Below are 14,942 nucleotides of genomic sequence, written 5' to 3'. Positions count from 1 at the left end.
ATTTAAGAAATGTATATTGGATCATATTCATCATCAATTAAAATTTGAAAGATCCACTAATAATCAAATTAAAATAGCTGTAAAATAATATTTAACCATGGTCTAAGCTTAAATGAATTATTTATAATGGAGTATAAACATCAAGAGAAGAATTCCAGTATTTTATTATAAATTTTCTTATTCTACAAACCCCTCTACAAACAAAAACAATATAAAACCTCAAAATCGTCATCATGTTTGATATATTTGTTCTTACACAGAAAATACTGACTCATGTAAGATTGTTAAAGCAATACAACTTCTTCTTTGTAAAATGTAATCAAGCTGAACAGAAAAAGAACTGTAGATGAGTGAAACTCACAGACTTTGAAATTACCAAAAAAAAAAGGCTATGCTGGAAGAAGATCTTGAAAAATAAACAATAATAAAAATAGATAAAATGTAATGCAATGGTAAGTTTTTTTCATTTAATTTAATTTTTGTTCTTAAATATTTCATCCTGTGCATGTCAATAAGGCAGTATAATCATGAATAAAAGTATAATCACAGATTAGAGACTACCACAAAATGTAGCACAGAAAATTTCTCTTATGCAGAGGTCCACTCCGTGCAGGCTTTCAGATGAGCTGACCCACTGCGATACTTCCCAGGCTTTTTCCAACGACTTTGTGTTAAACTAAAAAATAACTCTCTATGCCTTCTTTCACATCACGCTGGAACTCGCAGGATGAAAGAATACATTAGCTGAGGTGAGAGCTTTCCTAAAGGATAGTGTCACAACGGCCTTTTCCCAAATCCTAATACAGTCCTCCTGCACAGCATGACAATTGCAGTGAAAAGCAGTCTGCTATATTTGCTATGTCAAGGCAACCTGTAAAACCGTGTCACTGCAGATACATACCAAAATGCAAAAGAAAAAGATACCCATGGGACCACTTTAGAATTATAAATTGGTATAATTTATCAGAGTTCAGCTGCAATATGGAGAAGCCAACAGATGCAGAATTGAAACTGCCAGCATTAGCGCAGTATCTGTATTTTCATTCCTGACCTTCTCACACCTTTCAGCAACAAATAAGTGCATTAAATCTAAAGCCCTCGATCTGAGCATTGGAAGGGTTCATGTTTTTGAAGGTAGAAATCCTTTATTAAAATTCAAGCTTACTTCAGAAAGGTTTAATATGTGATTATCCTGAACTGTCACAAAAATTGGTTGCACTTAGGAACAGTGAAAAATGATATATAGTTAGCAATTATAACAGCAGCACTTTCTTCTAAATAATTGGTAGAACTCTGAAGTTATATTGACAATAGTTAACCACCATGAATGCACAATACAAAGTAAAGAAGGGGCTGACATTTAAATGATGGATTTTCAGTACAGAATTAAATAACCAGAAATGCTTTTTTTACAGGATAAAATGAAAACAAAACAAACAAATAAAAAACAAAACACAACAAATTAAAACAAACAAACAATAACAGTTGAATGAACTGTGATTTTTAAATTGTAACTTACTTCAAGCACTACACTGCACTTTTATTAATAAGATTGCCAGGCACATTTTTAGGTCTTCTATAAGCCCTCTTTAAGCATTGACAAGCTGCAATGAGGCCTCCCCAGACCCTTCTCTTCTCCAAGCTGAACATCTCCAGCTCTCTCAGCCATTCTTCATAGAAGCAGTGTTCCAGCCCTCTGATTGTGGTCCTTCTTTTGACCTGCTCTAACAAGTCTACACCTTTCTTATGCTGGAGGTCCCAGACCTGGATGCAGGACTCCAAGTGGGGCCTCACAAAGCCAGAGCAGAGAGGTACAATTCCCTCCTGCGACCTGCTGGCCACTCCTCTGGTGATGCAGCTCAGGATGCAGGTGGCCTTCTGGGCTTCAAGCACACACTGCTGGCTCCTGTCAAGTTTTTTTGTTTGTTTGTTTGTGTTTTTTTTCCACCAGAACCTTCAAGTCCTTCTCCACAGGACTGCTCTCAATGAGTTCTTCTCCCCATCTGTACTTATGTTTTGGATTGCCCTGACAGAGGTGCAGCACCTTGCACTTGGACCTGTTGAAATTCAGTAGGTTCACTAACGAAGGCCCACTTCAAGCTTGTCCAGGTTGATTGATGCAGTTACTCCATCATAGATGGCCACCAGATCAGTCAGGCATTATTCGCCCTGGATGAAGCCATGCTGGCTGTCTCAGAGCACCTCCTCCTCTTGCATGTGTCTTAACATTTCTTCCAAGAGAATCTGCTCTATGATCTTCCCAGGTACAGAGATGAATCTGCAGTTCCCCATGTTATCTACAACCCATAAATCTTGGTTACTTCTTACTGAAACTGAGTCATCTCTTATTTGTTATTATTTAGTGAATAAAAGAGGTAGTTAATAAAATGCAAAATAAATAAACAAATAAATAAATAAAGATCCTGTCATCACTCTATCAGTCTTACAATTTGTTTTTTTTTTTTAATTTGAGTTTGATCCAGGCCAATTAAGATTCTAATTCTTTGACGGTACCATAATTTAGCAAAGTCATTCTTGATACTTTAGCAGGAATCTGTCAAATGTCCTGTCAACAGCAGATTCTGCTGTGTTCCCCTGGTAATTTAATTCAGCCTCAGATAATATCTGCTGGTCTTTCTTGTTTCGTATGACTTGGTATCTTGTCTCCTGCTTTCCTAAGTTGTAGTAGTTGTCCCCTATCATTCCCTTCTATGCTGTACTAGCTGCTGTTTTCTTTTATTTTTCTTTTTTTTTTTCTTTCTAAACCTGCCACCTAATATGACTTGTTTTTTCTCCAGCAGCAAATCTTTCTCTGAGCACTCTTCTCCATTTTCTAAGTTCACAAAGCTTCTTCTCTTTTCCATAATCTTCTCAAAACTAAACTTCTTTTTATGCACCAACTCAGTAGCCACCAGGACTTTACCATGTGACACTGCGATCTTTCACTAGGGCACTGTTCAAGAATAAAGAGACAGTAGCCTCTCATTTTGTCATCATTTCCTCCATTCTTCAGATTCTCTGCAGTTCTCTATCAGCATGTTCTTATTTACCTTACTTCCAACTCTAAAGAAAAAAAGCAATATCTAGCAATGTCTCCCAGATAACCACAGGATATAGGATGTAAGATATGAGATGGGGTATGACAGGGAAAATAAAAATGCTGAGACGAGTAGGGGACAAAAAGAAGACAAGCAGAATCTGTCTGCTGCAGCACTTGAATCAATGTGAACTAACAGAAATAGTAGTTTATCTGAGAGAGTTCTGTGTGATTCATTCACAGTTTCCTGTTTTGGCTATAAATAAGATAGATGGAATATGATACCATTCATTATTAAGTATTTATTAAAACAAGGAAGTAGATTAAAAAGATTGTAAATTAACTATTTAAAAATTAAATCAGAGTTAAGATTAACTGAACAAATTTGAATTCTCATCTGGTTTTGGCCGAGTGACTTCATTAGATTTATGCTGATTTACATTTTCTGAGAACCTTGTCCAGGCCTGGTATATGGCATTAATTTACAAAATCTCTACCATTTTGGATAGGGAGGCCAGGAACATGAAATGCCTGATGGAGTACCCTGAAATATTCATTGTTGCTAATGTGTAGTTATCACCATTTCCAGAATCACAGGCAGCATAATTTCTCTTCAAACAGGCATTGAGTCTGATGTCATTTATTTCTTTTTGTGAAATTCTGGAAAAAATACAATAGATTTATTATACTTTACACTATAATTTAAAGAAATTTCAATTTATATGAAGATTCTAGAGAATGTTGTAATAAAGCCTTATTCTAGGGAAAGTTTATTTAATTATATCTTTATTTTTTTAACTCAGATTCAAAAGGCCAACAAAAAAAAAAATTATGATGCTTCACATTTTCTTCTTTTTACCTGTATCCCTAACTATATATACTTAACTGTAGCTTTGTATTACCATTTACATTCTTTCTGTCTCTTTTCAGACTGGATATTGTGTTACATTCTTAGATAGACACAAAGTATTTACAGACATATCAATATGTATTATTCCAGCACATCAGTTTTGCTTTAGTAAGTCCAGGTTTACCTGGACTTCCTTTAAAAAAAAAATAAAAGAAAACAAAACAAAAGCCAAAGCATTTCAAAGTATTTTCCAATTTGGATTCTCAGACTTTGGATTTGGATTTTTAGATATGGAATCTCTCAAATCTCCCTGATTTCAAAGAACAACACACCACAAGAAACATCTGAAGTTCAGAAGTAGATTCACTTTATTTTCTTACAGGTACTGGGGTAACACTTTGCTTCTAGTCTTTAAAAGGCAGTATCATTATGATGTTCCTAGGTCCAACATCTGCATTAATATTAAACTCATGCTGTCCTTGAATGAGGGATGTAAAGATATAAGGAAAACTATTCTTCTGTAAGTAGGAAAAGCTCTTTGTATCTCTCTCCCCTTCTGACCCTTTCTTTTGCCCTCTCTCTTTCTCAATGTCTTCTACAGTTTAGGAAAGGGGTTAGCAAGCTTTCAAGGTTATGTTCAATCTTTGAAAAGATTTGTTTTTCTTTCTCAAATTACATCTTAAAATACCTCACTCTGGGCTCTCATTTCCTAACTGTTTGACATTTAGGCAAATTCTGACCCTAAATGAGAAGACCCAAGTAAACACACAATAATAGCCAAATAAAGGGATAGTAAGAGTTAAAAAAATGCCCACAACTTTAATATACATTTTTGAATGGACTTACCAAAAGAGATCATAAAGTACATCTTAAAATAAAACTGCCTATTCATAAAACTAAAATATTAATCTCTTAAATAAGTCAGCAAAAATCATTATATTACGTTTCCCAGTTAAATGTAATTAATGCTTTAGAGTATCACAGACTGCTTGATAAATCAGAGATGTCAGAAACTCTAGCGATGTTCTTTTCTAGTAAATAATTCTTTTCTTCAGTAAATAATGGTGGGTCAAACACAGTAACTTCTTCACATAAAGGGATTTGCATATTTTTTCTGCAGAGTAACTATAAAATAAGTATCATTTTTCATGAACCAGGAGTTCATTTTGTATATGCTTCCTATGTTTCCTACATATATGCTGAAAAATATGTATTTCCATTTAGAGTATGTAGAAGACGCAAGCAAGAGTAAGGTAATAAAAGGAGATCTAGTGTTTTACCAGTTCGTGGGGAATGAAGGCATTAGAATTGTTAGAAAAGGTTTGCTCTATTATTCAGAGCTACCCAGAGATGCAAGGCTTGGTCTTCTGCAAGAGCCTTTCTTTTTCAGGATTCACTGTTTCTGTGCGTTACACTGAAGATACAGAAATTCTGCAGTATGATTACTGGCAAAACTCTTACTTTCCAGTTAGAACAGGACTGGCCCCATGCACTTTTTACTCTTAGTTAGAAGATCATTGTAAAAGACTTTCTATTGCACCACATGGTCTCTAGTCATGAATAATACTAACAATCATTCTGCTTATAAGGGTGTAAAAAATACAGCTTACCGCTTTTGATAGACATTATGCTGTTCTTTCCAGTAGTACCTGCCATTCTCACTTATGATCATGCTGTTAGTCAGAACTTTAAAAATTTTGCTGAGTGCATGATCATTAAAATGATAAAAGCATCCTCCTCCTACTGCTATTGATTTTTCCACTGAATTTTCAGCATGAACATTTTCTGCCCCTGAGAGCACTCCAGCTGTGCTGCACAACAGGATAAATAACACCTTTCTGTTTCCCTGAAAAGCTACTTTCTTCATCTTCTGATCTAACTTCCCAACTCCAGTTATTTTTCTCTACACAAACCAGTTAATGGATTAAATGTGAAAAAAATAGTAAGAAACAGTCAAATGAAAAGGAAAAAAAAAATGAAGAAATTATTCAGAAGTTGTTAAAGATCTTTCCAAGGTTAAATTGATACATACTCTAGATTTCATTTTTTATTTTAAAGGTTAAAGGGTGCATTTGCAGTCTGTGAGAAGCAGGGCTTTCTGTTTTGCAGTGATTCCAGCTGACTTCATAAGGAAGGCAAAGAAAGTAGGGGGGAAAAAAAAACAAAGTGAGGTGGACAGCTCTTTTACTTTGGCTTTAATGTGAAGATGTTTGAGGCTTCTTGGGCTTAGTTTACAGTCAGATTGTGTATTTCACAACTAGCAGATACAGCTCTCCTAAATATGAAAGCACAATGTTGTCTGCATTTTCTCTGAGCAGTAGGTCACAGAGGTTTTTGTTATTTCATGTATCATTCAAAATTTAGTCATTCTGTGAAGTGAGAATATACTACATCTTTCTCAGTACAGAGCAGGGAAAAAATAGTTGTTTTGTTTGCTTTTCGGCAATACACTTGATTAGACATACATTTTGTTGCCATTATGCTGCAATGCCACGAGTTACTTCAATATATCCATGAATTAGAAAAGAAAACTAGTCTTTTCTTGATTTACCATGAATGTGTTCTTTGCTTTTCAGGAACACTAGGCCTGGATTTCTGGATTTGGCAACATCACAAGCACACCTAACTCAAATTGAGTAGGTTATGATATTAAAAAATAAGAATAATGTCCCTGGAAGGAAATAGAAATACTAGGGCATTAGTAGCTGTGTATGCTCTGTGTAGTCCATTTTACCTCAGTTGCTCGTGATAATGTTATCCATAATCATTATCATGATGTTAATACATTTAATTTATGACACTGCAGACAAAAAGATGTATTTTTAATTGTAATTTTCAGTCTCTGTGGTTTACAGTGGTTTTCATAATCCCCAAATTTAAAGGTTGGTGTTGAAATATAATGCAATACTTGGTCAGACATCTTAGTAGAAGCAATGTTTCTTGATTGCCTCTAAGTAGACTGGGCCATTATGTATCCATACTGAGCTGCAGTCAGCAGCAACGTCAAGATGAAAACAATGCTCTTGGAGAAAACCGCAGCCTTCCGGAGCTTGGGTCAGACTCTCATGAGATTTCAGGTTACATGTTTTAATATTTAATCAAAATTAATATTTTTTGTAACATCTAAATATTGCAAAAAATGCATTTTCATTCAATTAAGAAGGTGCAATTCAATGCGTATTTCTTTGTAGCAAAATTGTGGGGACAGTCAGAGTGGGAGGACAGAAACATCGCTAGTAGGATCACACAAATTATTATTTCATTTGTAGCTATGCTTTTGTTTTCCATGCCTTAAAAGTCCACTGTGCAGCAGTGACAATGTTATAGAGATCGCATAATCTATATAACATTCGTATAGCATTCACACCACCTGACTTTGGGCACCCAAACTAAAAAGTTTAGTCAAGTACCCTTCATAGTGTTTTCCAGTCATTTGACACAATTGTAAAAGTACTTTGAAGAAAATTATGCTGATTTCTTCTTTGGCTCACTGCCTAAAGGATCTCTCCCTCTCTAGTTTGCCTGTAGGTTGAACCTAGGGAGACCAGCCACCTTCCTTAGCCTGGTAGTTGTGACATCTCCCAGGCTAGCCCAGAGATACAATGCAAGAAAACAAAATACTGTACATCTTTGCACCTTGCTCTCTCAAAGTAGCTAGGAAACACCATGTCATTCTCCTGTTCTGCAAGCTGTTAATATTCTGAATAAAAATAATCACTGGTGTTTCAGACAATATAAACGAAACAGGAAAAAAAAAAAAACCTTCAACTGTCATAATATATATTTGAGTGTGACAATCTGTGTTAATTCAAAAGTTCTGTACTTCATGCTTATATTCGTGACCTACTTAAGCCCACTTTCTGCTACAATGGACCCCATCAGAAACAACAGAACAGCTGCCAGTTGCAAATGTAAGAAACATCATTTTATAAACCTTTTGCAAAGTAGTAAGAATGCTTATTTTTCTTCTCAATTCTTAAGATACCACAGTGATTGCACAAGCTTTTTCCTTAACCTGCATATATTCAAGGTACCACAAACTGGATTTTTCTCATTAGTATCTAGTGAGTAGTTCTTGCTGAGCCCAGGATGTCTCTCACACAGATTAAACTTACAAAAATTACTTAGATTAAGAGTGCTATGAAGGCAACTCCAGTCCCAAAACCCAAACTCAAAAAGGCTAATGACAAGCAAATATTTTATGGGAAGGTGAGAATAAGATTGATACTTAAAGCTATTAGGTGATTAATTTCAGTGCTTCTGCAAGCTGTTGTCAAAAAGACTCCATGCCTTTTTGTGTACTGCTGATCTTGTTCAATAAAATTTAGATTTTAATCTGCAGGAGAATTGATGTTGTTCTGCCAGAGTAGCAGCACGTACTCCAGAAAGTCTTCTGTTCTTGGCACAATGACACTAGCATTATTAACTTTTTGTGTTATGAAATTTATATCTTGCCTTGAAATTACAGACTGTTTTACTTAGTCTAATTTTATATTGAAATATGGCTAAATCAACACTTGAACTGTCCCAGAGCCAGAGTTCTAGGCCCCATTCCAACCTGCACTTCCCCTTTGTTCCTACAAAATAACCCTTTTGCATGACTGGCCAACAGATACCCTGAAAATGTGCTCCTCTCTGCTCAGCTTAGTTATGATAAATATGAGGGATGCTATGTGTTGCTTACCCTCTCTCTTCCCCATTTTTCTCACAGAAAGTTGAGTCTGTGTAAATATTTCACATGTAAGTATTGTTTACTTTTTAATGTACGGGCATGGATTTACGTTTTTATATAATGATTATTTAATATATGTACTCAAATATTTACATGTAAAAATTTTTGCACGTTTTGTACGTGTATGGTGAAATCTAAGCTGTCAGTGTCCTGGGCTTAAAGCCAGCCCCTCCTACCTCTACATCCCTCTATTTTTTCTTCTATATTTTCTTGCTCTTTCCATTTGCCAAATCTATACTTCACCTTTCATTCCCTCAACCCTTCCTTCACTAGCCTGCTCAGTGTCACTTCTCTCTCTCTCTCTTTTTTTTTTTAATGCATGACACACAAGCTTTCATATCCACTTCTTAATACCTCATTACTCTGCGTGTAAGTGAAATCAAGTCTTCTTTGGGGTAACACAGTCAGTACACAGACACTAATAGTATCATTTAAAACATTTTAGAACAGTATTGCTGAAAACTATGCTTGGATGGCTAAAAAACACTGCTCTTGTTAACAGGATGCTTTTCCTGAGCCAAGTGAGAGAAAAAGTCAGTGGATCTTTACAATGAAAGGTACAGAAACATTAGGAGGAAAACGTAACAACAAAAAAAGTCAGAATGTGTTTTGGCATTGTAAGTTGTCAGTGTGTTGCTCTGACAGCACTGAAGTCAATATCAATTTTGACATCAACTTTAGTGGGAAAAGCCTATGGTTCATCATGAAAAACTAATATATATTTTTGTTTGCTCTCCGTGACAAACCTATGAAAATATATTACCCCCCATCTGGCCGCAGCATATATATGCTATTTACTTTAGAGTAGCTCCTCTTCAAATCCTGTACAATCCATATTCTGCAGTTTATGGCTTCAGCTTTGGGCAACAACATGAAGGTTCTTAAAGCACTGTATACCTATGTGGGATACTTATTTTACATTAACGTAATTAAAAAACCTGCATAGCATTTTGAATCCGACACTTCTCTTTAAAATTTCAGTAGGAGTCCAGCTGAACATGAGGAAAATATACTTGTCTAAACTACTATATCTTATCCTGAAAGCACAACATGACACCTAGAAGGCAGACTACCTGTGGTTAAATTAGAGGTGACATACATGAGTGCATTCACTTATTAAGAAACTAAAGGCGATATTATATCAAGTCCCTAGTTTCTTCACTGAAATAAACAAAGACATCCTAACCCTGCAGTTTCAGGAAAAATAATAATAATAATAATTCATAATACTCTGTGATGACTCTTTTTTGACTCAAAGAGGTCCTCCAGATATTTTTCACTCTGTGCGCTCTGGATGCAATGAGAGGGAAACCAAGATAACATACCCCACAAGCTTCCATGTGACCGTGACATTTGTCAAAGCTGTTATATTCAATGACAGCTGAAAGGTCTGCAGTCATCTGATTGTGCAGGCAAGTGAATCCTATTGTCATCACTCTGAAGTCTAAAAACTACTTGGACCTATGCCAGAAGCACTGGCATAGCAAAGTAGCATAGTTTTAGCAAATGCAGTGGTTTGATAAACCGATATTGCTAAGATCTAGCAACACTCAGGTTAATGACTGCTGTTCTGTGGTCTGCTTCCCGATGCAACATTGTTTACAGATTAAAGAGTAAAGGTAATATTTAGACAGGTCATTTTGGGGTATTGCTGTTGGATGCTTGTTCATTATTATTTTTTATTATTTTTTTCCCCTCATTAAAGTAGCATGCAAGGAAACTGGTAGAATATACTTCTATATATCACAAAGAAATAAGAGATGTTACTCTTGGGACTTTTCAGACAATATTCACTACTCTGAATCATAAAACATACGATTTTGCATTTAAACTCCCTGAGAGTAAGGAAAGAATGAGACTGTTTCCACTGGGATAACATTTAAACTATCCAAGTAAATGTTTAAGTGAGTGCTGTTGAGTTTCTTATCTAACTTGGATGGTGGTTGGAATAAGTGTTGAATCCAAAGAAGACCAAAGAGTTATTTTAGCTTCAGCTTTGCCTCTGTGGGTGACCTTCTGTCTTGACTAAGTCAAGAACAAATATCTCACTGACTGCAACAAAAACGGTATTTCATCCTGTTTGTATCATTAACATGCAGAAAAATACACTCAAGTTTTGACAGACTCTTTACACAATTTATCTTCGTCTGGCCAATGACAGAACTGAACTTTTCAGGTACAAGATAAGACAAAATGCCTGCTTCTGTAGAAACCTTCATAATTTCATACAAATTAAAGCCAGAGATATCATTAGATGTTCTCATATGTTAGGCAAGTACCACTGTCTTCCTAAGATGTGAATGCAGAATGATAAAGAAAAATCTGCAGAGTCTCAAGCAGCCCACAGGGTATTGCAGCATACTCCACACAGGCAGCCGAAGGCCTCAAAAGCTTCTTTTCATGTCTAACCCCTGTTGTTTCTTTAGAAATTTCAATTACTATTTTGTCTGTCCTTCTGAACATCAAAAGCCACTGGGTTTCACTTAGAGATGCTCTATCAGGTGGAAAAACTGTAGTTAGCAAAATATTTCAGTCTTCAGAAAAATTAAAGCACAAGCTACAGGTGAGTACAGCAGACACTAAGGAACCACTGGTGCCTGAGGCCCCAAACAGATGGAGATTCTCCCCTACCATTCCTGCACTTCTCTCTGAACTTCTGCAAGGCCAGGGGGGCTTCTCAGCTTTGACATCTTTTTCTTCTTCTGATCTACATCTCTTGCTGAATTCATCTTATATGCCTCCAGGCAATAACCAGAATATCCTAATGGTACTTGGAGAACGGTATTACCCAGATATACTAATCCCCTACAAAAGGACCTTAAATAACAGGAGAAACAAAGAGCGGTAAAGACCTAATGGGACTCTGGATTTTTAGTGCATATACAACCTCTTGCTAAGTAAGATATAGCAGAGGTGAAGATCCCGTCCTGAATCAGAACATGGAGTGTTTTTCTTTGCCATTGGCACACACTGATATCTGCTGTTGTTAGCCAGAAACAAATACTATACTGCCCTCATTATCACCAAATCTAATGCATATTTGTGTATGCATTTTTTTAATTGCTCCTTACCAAACCAGCATGTGCTGCCTTAAGTATCTTCTATTCATGATCTCGCAAGAGGGAGAGAAATATGACAGCCTAATCTAGTTGGAGTCCCTTACTGTTCATTCTTACTGAAAATAACCCTACCCAATACTGAGCCTTCATATCTACCTGACAATTTTATCAAAAACTGAATAGAGCTTTTAAGTGAAAAAACTTCAACTCTAAAACTACCTCTGTAAACACAGCTTGCCAGTGGTAATACAGCTTCCCAATAGCAATAATAAGGTAATGAAAAGCAAGTAGAACATAAACTGAAAGGTAAAGCTAAGCACCAATGCAAGACGGATATGAGTTAGCTCATTAGTCACAATTTTGTAGTCTATGCAGATCACAAAGAAAGCATTAGTTACTAACATCAAGCTGTCACAAAACAAGAAAAAGTATACTTGGATGCATAAACAAACATGACATCTGTAAGACATCAGAGAAATTTCTCCTAATTTATTCAGCATATACAATGTTTCAGCTGGAATACCATATCAAGGTTTGGTCACTGTATTTCCAAAGAAATAAATTGATGGAGTTGAGAGGATGATAGGAAGTTACAAAACATGATGCCCAAGAAAACAAAGAACTGAAATCATTTGGTTTGAGAAGAGATACATTTTGAAATATATGTTGATTTGAGCCCTGCCTGGTCTGAGGTGAATAAGTCTTATTTGTTTCAGAGCATTTTCAGGGAAGCCTGCGTGGAAATAGGACATGATGCTGTATCTCTTTGATGCTGATTTTGAAATATCTTAAATCTTTGAAATATCATTAGAGGGAAAAAAAAAAAAAAACAAACTGATTTTAAATAACCTCCACCAGTTTCAGCTTAGATGATATCTTCCAGGTATCTTTTTTTCTGAAGTTCCTCAAAAAAAAAAAATCTTTAAGGAACTAATGATCATGATTCTCAGGTTGTAGGAAGAATAGACACACACACATACAAAAAAGCGTAAGGGAAGGTCATCACCTACTCAGCCAAGTAGCTAAAACCTCTAGTACATTAAAGATACTTACGAAAAATATCAATTCAACATGTAAAGTAAGTTTTAAATATCCGTTTCTCTGAATTTTTGAATGACACTCATTTCTAGATCTTACTGGTATTTTTTATAATCAGAATAAGAAATAACACTTTTATTAAAGCATGTCTCAAATCATCATTGTGCATTTAACACATCGAAAAGTAGAATAGGTGTGATTAAAATTGAATTTTGGTTTTGAAAAACACCATCTGTTACATTCAAAATATGGGGTGCTACAAAAACTCTTTCTAGTGAAAGTACCTAATCTGTTTCATTCATGGACCTCTAGAGGAACAGTATTGCAAGAGCCAAAACAGCATCCATTGTTTCAGATCCAGTTCCACCTGGCCAAAGGGAATCATCTGGAACAGAAAATTAACTAGAGTTCTCGCTTTTAAAGAAAATTATTTAATACAGGAATAGAAAATAAAACATTGCCTACAGTTGAGCTTGTCAAATATAATTTATCAAATACACTACCCATTGATTTTTTGTCTTTTTTTCCTCGACTAGTTTATTTAAACAAATACTTATGATATTGAACCAATACCGCAGCAGCCAAAATAATATTTATCAAATAAATTATTTGATAAATAATGGTGGTATTATTTAAATTCCTTAGTCAACTATTTATTTATTTGTTTGTTTATTTATTTTCAGCTAGGTACAATTTGTGACATGGAATCAAGCTGCCTAAATACAAATTGATGATGCACACCAAATGATAATAGACAGTAGCGCTTAGGGGTAAGATTTCGTTCTATATGCCCAGTCCAAGACAACGGGAGCTACCTGTATAGAAACAGTGAGCATTCATGACTGCATCCAGAGTCAATCAGAATCAGTCCTGAACATGTGCAACACTACAGAATTATTAACCTCTCCACAGAAAATTCAAAAGAAGAAAAAAAAGCCATCAACTCAAGAGTAGATTTATAAAATTAAGCATGCAAAGTTCTCCCTTTCTTAAAAGGAGCTATCAATGCTTCACTCACTAGTACTTCAATGTTATAAAATACATTTGTATTATTTCATTTTGTATTATTTGTATTATTTCTAATGTACTTAAATATTGTTTAGTGAGCCTTCTGGGCTGGTTTAAGAAGAAATTGGTATTTCTTTGTTCAATGCATAACTCAGATATTGAGCTTCAAAAATGTTTTATGAACATTTATCAAATAAACAGGCTGAAAGCAAAGACTGAATAGCTGCTTATTGAGACAGTAACCTTTTGGCAATATACTGATTCTGTATTGAAAGAGTGAATATAGAGTATAACTAGTTCTGGATTTATTTTACTTTATTTTATTTTTGAGTGTTTGCATTGTATTACTTGGAGGAACAAACATACAACATGGTACAGAAGGCTGAGCCTAGGGTGGAGTAGCCATATCTAAGGTCCCACGAGTGTGGATGTCCTGTTCTCCCAGATCCTTGTTGTGGGTCTGAACTGGACATGAGGGTCTGGAGCCATGTGTTGCATGAATGTATGGTATGAGTGTCACATAACAGAAATTTTTAAATTTAAATTGCCATTCACCCGCTACTCCCATCCTGCTTAAAATAAATTCTACGTTATATACCTCTGACTAATGTAGCTTTGTTCTTGTGACCATCCCACCCAAAATTTGACCAAGTTTTTAACACTGAAGTCCCTCCATTCCTTGTGGGAATTGGCACTGAAAATTTAATACTGGATCAAATACCTATTTTTTAAATTATTTTTAATAATTTAGACATGTACTTAATAATTTTATAATTAAGTGGCATAAAACTCCATTTAATATTATCAAGGGATCAATTTATTGATCCCTTTTTTAAAGTTAAATCAAACTAAGTATACATGGGGCTGCATCTTATTCAATATAGTTAATTATTCACTTCAAAGTTAAGAAAAATAATAGTTTAGATGTTAAAAATATGTAACTGCAAATGTAGCTGTAATATACTGCATCATCTCACAATCACAAGTTGAACTAAATGACTTGCTCTACTGTAAACAAATACAAATTTGTTTTGATTCATATTTTGTCTTGTACCTCTTTGGTGTTTGTTTATTGTTGTTTATTTCAAAAACAGAACAGATAAATAAGGCAAATATTTTATTTTCTATGCCCATATGATGATTATTCCCATATCTAAGAAAGTGGAACTTGAACTTGAAAATTAACCATTTTGCCCTTCTTTTCTTAATAAATAAATA

At 35.1% G+C, this 14,942-nt stretch overlaps 1 long non-coding RNA gene across 1 annotated transcript in view; it reads left to right on the top strand.

Annotated features, from left to right (window-relative positions):
• Positions 1-14,527, top strand: part of LOC106032303 (uncharacterized) — a 107,101-nt gene extending 92,574 nt beyond the window's left edge. Inside the window, exon 12 of the long non-coding RNA XR_007168099.2 lies at positions 13,400-14,527. This is a non-coding gene — a long non-coding RNA (uncharacterized lncRNA). The remainder of the gene's footprint in view (positions 1-13,399) is intronic.
• Positions 14,528-14,942: the final 415 nt, after the last annotated feature.

This window comes from Anser cygnoides, chromosome 4, assembly GCF_040182565.1.
Source record: "Anser cygnoides isolate HZ-2024a breed goose chromosome 4, Taihu_goose_T2T_genome, whole genome shotgun sequence".
NCBI lineage: Eukaryota > Metazoa > Chordata > Aves > Anseriformes > Anatidae > Anser > Anser cygnoides.
Note: the sequence above shows the minus strand (reverse complement) of the source record. Positions and strands in the feature narration are given on the sequence as shown.